The 11,573-nt window shown below is 42.8% G+C and overlaps 1 long non-coding RNA gene across 1 annotated transcript; it reads left to right on the top strand.

Annotated features, from left to right (window-relative positions):
• Positions 1-221: 221 nt before the first annotated feature.
• LOC308576229 lies at positions 222-2,895 on the top strand. The gene is made up of 2 exons (XR_014003155.1): positions 222-463; positions 2,254-2,895. It is a non-coding gene; the product is annotated as an uncharacterized lncRNA (long non-coding RNA).
• The last annotated feature ends 8,678 nt before the right edge of the window (positions 2,896-11,573 follow it).

Genomic DNA, 11,573 nt, shown 5'->3' with positions numbered 1-11,573 from the left:
AGAGGCAGTGACGGGCCAACCATCCGATGGGACAATTAGGTGTCATGGAACCAAGATCCTAATAATTAGCCTTAAGCTGCGTGCTTAATGAGTAATAACGTCTTTTGAATGCCACCGTCCTCGTGCATGCATTCTGATATCCTCAAAAAATTGCCTCCTGGGTTCTGCCTTCTGGCCCTGATACAGGCTTTTCTGGATCGTTATTTACCAAATAGCTCTCATCAACTCAGGGCTGGGCTGCGCATCCATCCAAAAAATGTGGACCTCGGGACCGAATCGAGGAGGACCGGCAGGAAGAACGCAAACAACTTGATTGGCAAATCAAGAATTCTCCATTCTCCATCTGTGTCTCATTTCCTGGGCTCAGTTTGTTCGGAGCTGTATAAAAAGTCCAACCCCAGCCCAGAGTCCTTCACACATTTGACTTCGCTGCTCTTCGCTTGCTTTTTGATTTGTGAACAGGGTAAGTCATTCTCTTCTGATCCTCATCATTTGGATGCTGAAGCAATGGATGCTGAAGCAAGGGGTTGTAGCTCAGGGGTAGAACATCTGCTCTGCATGCAGAAGACCATAGGTTCAATCCCAAGTAACTCCAGGAAGGGCTGAGAAACCCTCCCTGTCTATTTATCCCTGGAGAGCTGCCAGTGTAGACAGTACTGAGCTAGGAGGGTTATGGGGCAGCTTCCAATCTTCTTAGGATTTTCTTTTCTTTTATGTAAATCTGTAGGCAATGATTCAGCAAAGTAAAATATGATATCTTATATAAGGCCTACATAGAAGATAAAGGGGATTAAGGAGGCTTGTCCTCTGTGACTTTGAACCAATGGGTGGATATTGCAGGAAAGCAAGTATTGACTTTGAAAAAAATGGAGAAATTCCTAGTTGTATGAGATTCATAAGGATGTGGGCTCTTTCCCCCCCGAAAGTATTTGAGCAGAAGCAATGTGGACTTCTACAGCAGAGGCAGTAGATCAAAGCATTCTGCACTATAGCTTCCTGCAAGAAACTGAGTGTTGGATTAGATCAGCCTCTCCTAACCCAGTGCACTCCAGGTGTTTTTGGACTCCAACCCCCAACATCCCTGGCAAACATGGTCAATGGCAAAGGAGGATGGGAGTTGTATTTCAACAGCATCTGGAGATCCCCTTCCATGACACATTGAGGCCATTGTACTTAAATGAATTATGTGCCTCCATTGATTTCAGTTAAATATGGTCTGGGTATGACTTAGTCAGATACCACGGTTTGAATCCAACTACAGTAGACACATTGAAAATGATGGGCGTGAAGTTAGCCATCTCTATTAATGTCTGCGGTTTTACTCTGAGTAGAGGACTAGCACTGGGGATGCAGCCCTATCTGATGGACTTAATCGAGTCATGTCCACTATAATTCAGTGGGCCTGCCCTGATTACGGCTAACATTGGATAGAATTTACTATTTATTTATTTAAAAATTATACATTACTTGATTGTAAGAAAACAAAAAAACAAAATAAAAGCAAAACCCCTCAAAGTGGTTTACAAAATTAATTCCATTGGGTCTGCGAGGATGATAATTTGGATATCGCCGGTTGAATTTCTCACTGTAAAATGCTTAACAACATGCTTCTCTGTGATCTCATGTAGAGTTATTACCTGGTTCATATGTGTGTAATTTGCATTATACTAAATAGATTTCAGAATACAAGTTTCTGGAAGACTTTATAAGTACCCTGGCTTTTGACACTTGTGTATATTTTTAGGACCTGTCTTATTTTAAATAAGTTGCTTTAAACTCTCTTTTTTTAATGTTGCAAACTTCTCCGGGACCTTAGGATGAAGGGCAGGCGATAAATATATAAAGCCTATTAAAAAATATGTATGCAATGGCATAAATCTGCCATTCAAAATAACCCTTTGATGTGACCCTTTGGGGAAGGACCATAGCTCAATGGCAAACAAGATGCTTTGTGTGAAGAAGGTTTCAGGTTCAATCCCTGGTATAGGCAGGTAGGGCTGGGTGTATCCTCCACCTGAAACCCTGTAGAGCTTCTGCCAGTCAGTGTGGGCAATACTGAGCAAGATGGACCCATGGTCTGATTAAGTCTAAGGCAACTTCCTATGATCCTATGGGGCTCCATTCCCCATTCATATTTATCAAATGCATTTTCCCCTGTTAATTCAATGGGAAATATTTGTGCAGGGTCAAAGGGAGGAGGCAGGAGCAATTCCTGACACAAAGCACTGCTTTGACCCTTTTGGTTCTTTTCAGTTTCTAACCTAGATTTCAAGATGAGTTGTTGTGGCTGTTGTGGTGGAAGCAGTCAATCCAGCAAGCAGATCATGTGCATGCCTATGCAGGCCACCTCTCAATCCTCTGGGTCTTGCTGTGGATCTTCCTGTGGATCTTCCTGTGGATCTTCCTGTGGATCTTGCTGCGGATCGTGCTGTGGGTCATCTGGACAATCCTGCAAGATTGTGTATGTCCGCCCCATGCGATACTGTTGCTCTCCCATGATGGCATGCTGTGCACCAGCCCAATATAGCCAGGGTTGCTGTGCTCCGAAGAAGTGCTGCTAAAGACATCCTTCCAGTTTTCCGACGGTTCACCCCAACAACCGGAGATCCGTCTGGGAGATCCTGATGGTTCGCTCCTGGCTCTCACCCTGCTGAAATTACTGCTCAAAGCTACGCTTGCTCCTCTGCCTTCCTGCACACCTTTGCAAGCTATTTTCTCAACCCGGAAAAGAAAGCCACCACCCACCAGCCCACACTGGTGTGTCATTTCCATACCTGATGGCTGATCTTCTGCGGATGCAAGATTGGATCTCGTTCTTTACCTGATTTCCCCGCACACCCCAAGCTTTTCCTCAGTCTTTTGCTGGAGCCAATAAATCTGGAAATCTGTTCTGCATCTCAGTTGTTTAAAGCATGTGCTTGACTTATCTCTTTATTGCGTTTAGATCTGACCTTTTTCTCTATTTTTTTTTTTTTTATAAAATTTTTATTGGTTTTTCAGAATTTTTAAAGACAGACAAACACTTAAAAAACAAACATACACGTATAAATTCATATCATATTTTCATACACCTCTTTTCTGGGACTTCCCCATACCTCCCCTTTCTGCATCCCAATGCCCAAAGTTTTATAGCAACTCCCAATTATTACTTTCCAACCACTTTCGTCTTAGTCCTCTCTATATTCTGATCTTATATCACTGTATCCCTTTGTTTCCAAGAACCACAACACTTTAACATTCATTAAGTTTATAGTAGTCCTTAAGATAACTTTTGAATTTTCTCCATTCTTCTTCCACCGTCTCTTTTCGTTGGTCACGGATTCTGCCTGTCATTTCAGCCAATGTCATATAGTCCATCACCTTCATCTGCCATTCTTCCAGAGTGGGTAAATCTTGTGTCTTCCAATACTTTGCGATAAGGATTCTAGCTGCTGTTGTAGCATACATAAAGAAAGTTCGATCCTTCTTTGACACCAGTTGGCCGACCATGCCCAGGAGAAAGGCCTCTGGTTTTTTAGAAAAAGTACATTTAAGTACTTTTTTCATTTCATTATAGATCATTTCCCAGAAAACCTTAATCTTCGGGCATGTCCACCAAAGGTGGTAGAAGGTACCTTCAGTCTCTTTGCATTTCCAACATTTATTATCAGGCAAGTGATAAATTTTTGCCAGCTTGACTGGGGTCATGTACCACCTGTATACCATTTTCATAATGTTTTCCTTTAGGGCATTGCATGCCGTAAATTTGATACCGGTGTTCCATAACGATTCCCAGTCATCTGGCATGATGTTATGACCAACATCCTGTGCCCATTTGATCATGGCTGATTTGACTGTTTCCTCCTGTGTATTCCATTTCAGCAACAAATTATACATTCTGGATAGATTCTTAGTATTGGGTTCTAACAATTCAGTTTCTAATTTTGATTTTTCCATCTGGAAACCAATTTTCCTGTCCTGTTTGAAAAATTCCACTATTTGATGATACTGAAACCAGTTTTGTACCTTATACTTCAGTTTCTCATAGCTTTGCAATTTCAACTTATCTCCATCATGTTCCAAAATTTCCCAATACTTCGGCCATCCGACCTCCATATTGAGTTTCTTCACTGCCTTGGCCTCCACTGGTGAGACCCATCTAGGGGTTTTGTTTTCCAAAAGATCTTTATATCTTCTCCAAACATTGAACAATGCTTTTCTAACAATGTGATTCTTAAAAATACTGTTGACTTTGTCATACCATAAATATGCATGCCAACCAAAAGTATTGTTAAAACCTTCCAGATCTAAGATGTCTGTATTTTCGAGGAGCATCCATTCTTTCAGCCAGCAAAATGCTGCTGCCTCATAGTACAATTTCAAGTCCGGCAGGGCAAATCCCCCTCTTTCTTTAGCATCTGTCAGTATTTTAAATTTAATTCTGGGCTTTTTGCCCTGCCAGACAAATTTTGAAATATCTTTCTGCCACCTCTTAAAACATTCCATCTTATCCAGAATCTGCAAGGTCTGGAACAAAAATAACATTCTAGGCAATACATTCATTTTAATCACAGCGATTCGGCCTAGCATTGACAGTTTCAGATTTGACCAAATTTCTAGATCTTTTTTGATTTCCGACCAGCATTTTTCGTAGTTGTCTTTATACAAATTCACATTTTTAGATGTCAAGTAAACCCCTAGGTATTTCACCTTCTTGACCAGTGTCAACCCTGTCTCCTCTTGGAACTTCTCCTTTTCTACCTCTGTTAAATTTTTCCCTAAGACTTTGGTTTTTTGTTTATTCAGCTTAAATCCAGCTACCTGGCCAAACTGTTGTATTATTTCTAAAACCCTTTTCGTACTAGCGTTTGGCTCTTGCAAAGTCAATACTAGGTCGTCTGCAAACGCTCTTAACTTGTAATGTTTAGCTCCGACCTGGACTCCCTTAACCTGCTGGTCTTCCCTTATCATATTCAGCAACACCTCCAGGACTGAGATAAAAAGTAATGGGGAAATTGGGCACCCTTGTCGTGTTCCTTTTTCTATCTTAAGTTCCTCCGTCACTACATTATTTACAATCAATTTAGCTTTTTGTTCAGAATATATTGCAGCCATACCATTCTCAAAACCTTTACCTACCCCCATCCCATGAAGATTCTTTAACATAAAGCTCCAGGAAATATTATCAAAGGCTTTCTCCGCGTCCACAAAGATCAATACTGCTTTAGTATTTATATTCACCTCTAGCTTTTCCAAAATGTCTATCACATTTCTTACGTTGTCTGCCAGGTGTCTTTTAGGGAGAAAGCCTGCCTGGTCCTTATGAATCTTCTCCATCAACACTCTTTTAAGTCTTTTTGCCAAAATGTCTGCAAAAATTTTGTAATCCACATTAAGTAGTGATATTGGGCGGTAGTTCTTCAGTTGAGTCTTTTCAGTCTCTGTCTTTGGTATGAGTGAAATATATGCTTCTTTCCACGATTCAGGTGCCTTTTTTCCCTCAAGGATCTCATTACAGACTTCTTTCAATGGTTGAGTCAGCCATTCCTTCAGCGATTTGTAGTATCTTGAAGTCAGTCCATCTGGTCCTGGAGATTTGCCTAGTTGCATGTTCTGAATGGCAGCCTCTATCTCTTGTTCTGATATTCTCTGGTTCAAATCAATCTTGTTTTGATGAGAGATTTTTTGTAATCCATATTTTCCAAGGAATTTGTCAATATCTTCTTCATTTTGCGGGCCTTGGGTATAAAGTTTTTTAAAATAACCCAAGAAGCAGTTTCTAATCTCATTAGGTTTAGATATATTCTTTCCGTCCACTTCTAGACTTGTGACTGTATTTAGTTTCTGCCTTTTCTTCAATTGCCAAGCCAGAAGTTTACCACATTTATTTGCCGATTCGAATGTCTTTTGCTTCATCTGCTTTATCTTCCATTCAATCTCTAGGTTCATCAATTCCATGTATTGTGACTGATATAACTTAATCTCTCTTAAAATCTCCTGGGACTTTGGTTTCGCTCTTAGTTTTTTCTCTCCTTCCTTTATCTTTTCCAAAATCTTTTCTTTTTTCTCATTTTGTTTTTTCTTCTTTATTGAGTTTTGTTGAATCAGGAAACCTCGCATCACGGCTTTACTTGCGTCCCAGATCACTCTTTTCTCAACGTCAGCCCTCAAGTTTATTTCAAAATAGTCTTTTAAGGTTTTTTGGGCCTTCATAAGAATTTCCTTGTCTCGAAAGAGGGCGTCATTCATTCTCCATCTGAATTGACCAGTTGATGTTAGTTTCAATTCCATCTTCACGGCATTATGGTCGGAGCAAGTTTTTGGGCAGATTTCTACCTTCTTAATCTTTGGAGCCATACCACTAGTAATCCAGATTTGATCAATTCTGGTCCAGGTCAACATTGCTTGGGAGAAAAAGGTTCCCTCTCTCTCCAGAGGGAGAACCACGTGTGCCACCTGAGGTTCCTTAGATCTGACCTTTTTCTCTAAGGAACCTCAGGTGGCACACGTGGTTCTCCCTCTCATTTAAAGTCCATGACAACCCTGTAAGGTAGATTGGGCTGAGAGGCAGTGAATGGCCCAAGGTCAGCCAGTGAGCTTTGTTGGCCAAGTGGAGATTTTAAGCCTGGGCTCTCGGTTCCTAGTGTGACACTAACCAAGGTACCACGCTGGCCCTCCTAACTTGTACCGTCTTACTTATTTAGGACTCTTACTGACTTATGTAAGGGTAGCTTATAAAAAATCAGCTCTAAGGTGGTCCCTGCCTTCAGACTCACAATCTAACACAAAAAATTGCTTCTGGTTCTTCATATATATATATATATGGGATAGAAAGGAAACAGGCCACCCAGCATTCCAAAGAAGGAAATAGGAATATAGTTTTGAAATAACCCTGTTTCCTTAGCAAAGATCACTGGAGAGACCCTTTCTTTCTTAGAATCATAGAAGCATAGAGAGTTGGAAGGGACTTAGTCTACTTTTCTAATTTACCCCCTGCAATGCAGAAATTACAGCTAATACAGTGGTACCTTGGGTTACATACACTTCAGGTTACATACGCTTCAGGTTACAGACTCTGCTAACCCAGAAATCGTGCTTCAGGTTAAGAACTTTGCTTCAGGATGAGAACAAAAATCGCACCGCTGCGGCATGGCAGCAGTGGGAGGCCCCATTAGCTAAAGTGGTGCTTCAGGTTAAGAAGAGTTTCAGGTTAAGAACGGACCTCCGGAATAAATTAAGTACGTAACGACAGGTACCACTGTATTCCTTTATTGCATTAGGTAAAGGTAAAGGGACCCCTGACCATTAGGTCCAGTTATGGCCGACTCTGGGGTTGCGGTGCTCATCTCGCTCTATAGGCCGAGGGAGCCGGCGTACAGCTTCCGGGTCATGTGGCCAGCATGACTAAGCCGCTTCTGGCGAACCAGAGCAGCGCACGGAAACACCGTTTACCTTCCTGCCGGAGCGGTCCCTATTTATCTACTTGCACTTTGATGTGCTTTCGAACTGCTAGGTTGGCACGAGCAGGGACCGTGCAATGGGAGCTCACCCCGTTGCGGGGATTCAAACTGCCGACCTTCTGATCGGCAAGCCCTAGGCTCTGTGGTTTAACCCACAGCGCCACCTGCGTCCCTTTATTGCATTACACAATACAAAAAGTTCTACATGCTCTGTTGTATTCTTCATCTGATACTCTGCCATAAGCCTTCATCCCTGCATGGAAAAGCCAGGATGAGGTCTGCGGTGGCACCATCAGGGCAGGATTTCGGCACTACTCAGCTGAATGACTAGTGTGCCACATGTGGGAGACTCAATACACATAAGAACAAAGAGGGAAATCAGTTCATCACTGAGGATGTTCTGGCAAAAAGGTGGCAGCTTCACTCTGAGGGGTACCAGGAGTTGGGAATTGGGCAAGGGGTTTAGAAAGAGGGTAGGGTACCTAGGAATGAGACCTGAGAGACTAAACCAGGAGCCAACACTGCCCCCTATTCCCAAAAAGCAAATCAAAACTCTCTGGGCCTGGGAAGATCACTGTTGCTGTTGCAGGCAAAGTCTCAATCCAAACAGGAAGCCTTTTTCAAAGTCCTTCCTGTCTTAGAGAGCCAGTGAGCTGGAAATTATAGCAAAGAAAATTAAGAGGCTTCAAGACACAGCAATCCCAAAAGCACAATCGCCAATTCAGGAGGGAGTTGTCCTCCTTCAAAACAGCCCTTCATAAGTGCTGCAATGCCACAGGCAAACCACTTAACATATTTTTGCCCTGAAATCCTGCAGTGTGATTAAAAAAAATAGGTCAGAAATGCCTCCTAGGCTCTCCTGGGAATTACAGTGTTGTTCTAAGGGTGGGGGGAGCACCAACCATACACCAAAACCTGTTCTTTAAGAGGGAGCAGGAAACTGAGACTTTACGGGAAACTTCCAGATATCTGTACAGCAAGCAGAGATGAGTTTTGCTGGCAGGTACAGGAATTGTCTTTTGTGGTGGATGCCTCTAAGAACATAAAACAAGCCTGATGGGTCAGGCTAATTTAAATTTTTAACACTGCATTTCCACTTTACTCCATTTCTAAGTTATTCTTCCATTTCTCTTAATGATGGTTTTAGCTTCTTGATTTAAGTTTTTTTTTTAAAAAAATATTTTTTTATTAACCGGCCAATCAAATCAAATCAAATCAAATCACATCACATAAATTCTGAATTACAAAGCCGAATTTTAAATTTTGTTGAGGGGACCCATATTTCAAGATCCGATTTAAGTTAGTCATACTAATGAACTTACTTTCATGCCAGAATTTTTCAAATATTATATTCAAGAAGGCCCTTCTGAGTCCAGCCACCAAGTGCTGAGATACGATCTAGGCAGAAATAGTCCATAAGATTTTCCATTTCCAAATCATTTGGGACCAGCTTACTCTAAGCACTACTGCCTAAGGGCACTAGTTGGAGGGCGGATGAAGAGCTGCTTGGTCTAAAAGAATATACAAGGTTTCACAACTGATATTTTGTCACCAAAAGAAGAGAGCAGGCACCCCCAAACTAGGCCCTCCAGATGTTTTGGGACTACAATTCCCATCATCGCTGACCACTGGTCCTCTTAGCTAGGGATCATGGGAGTTGTAGTCCCAAAACATCTGGAGGGCCGAGTTTGGGGGTGCCTGGAATTGAAGAACATGAGGTAGCAGGCTAGCTTTAAAGACCTAGTGGAAAGTGTTTAGGGGAAGGTTGCTAGAAGGATGAATGGATGAAATATCTCCCATAGTATGTGTGTTCTGATGTGGCCCAGGATATCAGTAAAACATGGGGGTTGGGGAGAAATAAGGAATGCAAAGGATCTTCAGTATATTGATGCTTTATTGCATTGGAGACAGAAGAAAGAATGTAACAGGTAGACTTTAACAACATGCAAGATTCCGGATGTTAAGAACATATTGTAAATGATGTAGAATGGGGAGAAAATTGCATCTGTTCAAGATACAAGTCCATTGAAATAGCCATTATCAACATTAAGCGCACTACTATGATGATGCTCCACATAATAATAAGCACAGAGAACTAAGTCACTGTCCCATGGAGCTTATAATCTAAATTTCAACAAGGGGAGGGGAAGCAGGGAGGACAGCTGGGGTAATGAGAGGCTGGTGTGGACAAATAGTCAAGCTGAGTTTCAGTTTGGGTGATGAAGATTAAGGGGTAAAATTTGAGGGCAAGGTGGAAAGCCAGGAAGGCTTTGAAGGAAGAGGCAAAATATGAGCGACTGATGGATTTGTGGTTGTTTATGGCATGATAGCTGCTATAAACAGATTCATCCAGCACACTTCTGACCAGGCGTTTAGCAGAATTGAAATACAGTCCACTGCAAAGTGTGAGGAAATTGGCCCTGAGTCTTGATTGATGAGCAACACATAATCGTTCTGGGTAGATTACTTTCTTGTCCTCTCAGCAGATCAAAACTGAAACTCTCTCAGTCACTCTCACATAATGCACTGCGCATGTACATGATGTCACTGTCTTATCTTTGCACACCCAGAGTTTCATCTTACATGCAGAAACCCACAGTTTTCTGAAAACGAATGACCAATAACCACAACAGGATCCTGGTGCAAAAATCACTGATCTGATTTTACAAATACAGTGGTATCTCGGTTTTCCAACATAATGAGTTCTGGAAGACCATTTGACTTCTGAAACATTCAGAAACTGAAGCATTTACTTCCAGAAGCATTTACGGATGAAAAACTCAATACAGAAGCTGTGTTGCACGTTTGACTTCTGAAGCAGTTACTTCCGGGTTTTCGGCATTTGAAAACCAAAACGAATGACTTTCGAGACGTTTAAAAAACCGAGGTACCACTGTAAGTGCCCCAGATATACAGTGGGTTTAAAAACATTATTGGCCATTGTGTTCAGAAAATAAAGCAACTGCATTTGTAAGGTGATGCTCAATAGCTTTATAGTGCAGAGCAGCCTTTCTCAACCTGTGGGTCCCCAGATGTTGTTGAACTACAACCATCACCCCTAGCTAGCAAGGCCAGAGCTCAGGGATGATGGGACAACAACATCTGGGGACCCACAGGTTGAGAACAGCTGTTGTAGAGAATGGGCTCTTGTCTGGACTGTACATTCTGGAATGCATATATAAGAGTTGTACACCAGATCTGGCCAAAGCCCAAATCCTGAACCACATCAGGCTGATTTGAGGGGGTGAGGGCTTTAACCAAGTTGAGCTGGGATAGCCCCAAATCTCTCCAGGTTGGATCAGGCCACCTAAAGTGATCCATGGATGTCAAGGGATGGGATGTTGGGTGGGATGAAGGAGAGGGGTGCAGTGTCTGTAAAGAACAGCTTAGGGCTGTTTGCACGAGGGTTTCTAAACAGACCTGAACCATCATCTAGTCCAGAGGTTTTCAACCATTTTGAGTCCATGGCTCCCTTAACCAATTATATTCTTTCTGTGGCACCCCTGTGGGGCTCAGGAGCCCAGTTATGTCACCCCTTGCCTGCAGAGCTGGCAGCCCCATACCTTTTCTTGTTCCCTTCCTTGTTCCCTCAGCTTCCTCTCCTCTCTCCTTTGGAGTCCACTGGGGAATTGCTGCTGCTGTCCCTGGTCTCTGAGCTGCTCCCCCCACCGCCCCAATGAGAGGGGCCTCCCAGAGGCACCATTCGCCTTCAGAGCTTATAGCCAGGGCTGCTGCTGCAAAAAAGCTGTGCAAGACTTTGGGAGGCAGAGATGCAAGAGGGCATCAGAGGAGGGAGGGAAGGGAAGAGGGACAGAGGCCAATGTTGCCCATGACCATCATTCAAGGCACCCCAGGGTGCCACGGCACACTGGTTGAAAACCACTGATCTAGCCACATGTGTCTGGTTCCAGTAAAGAAACATATGTGTGCAATAAAAGCTGCTGCCTGCAGGGCTTTGCATCACCACCTCATTCAACACAAGGAAAGCTGAGACCAGGATTGAATCCTTTGCCCACCAGCTGGTGAGCGGAGGGTGCAATTCTGCTAGCTGCAGGGATCTGCTTCACCTGTGGGGTACACTCTGGAGAAGCAGACTCAGATCTCTCAAGGTGGCCTGACCCAATTCCAAATCCT

Source organism: Podarcis bocagei (genome assembly GCF_964188305.1).
Source record: "Podarcis bocagei genome assembly, chromosome: 16".
Taxonomy (NCBI): Eukaryota; Metazoa; Chordata; class Lepidosauria; order Squamata; family Lacertidae; genus Podarcis; species Podarcis bocagei.
The sequence above is the reverse complement of the archived record's forward strand: the minus strand, read 5'-3'. Positions and strand labels throughout refer to the sequence as shown.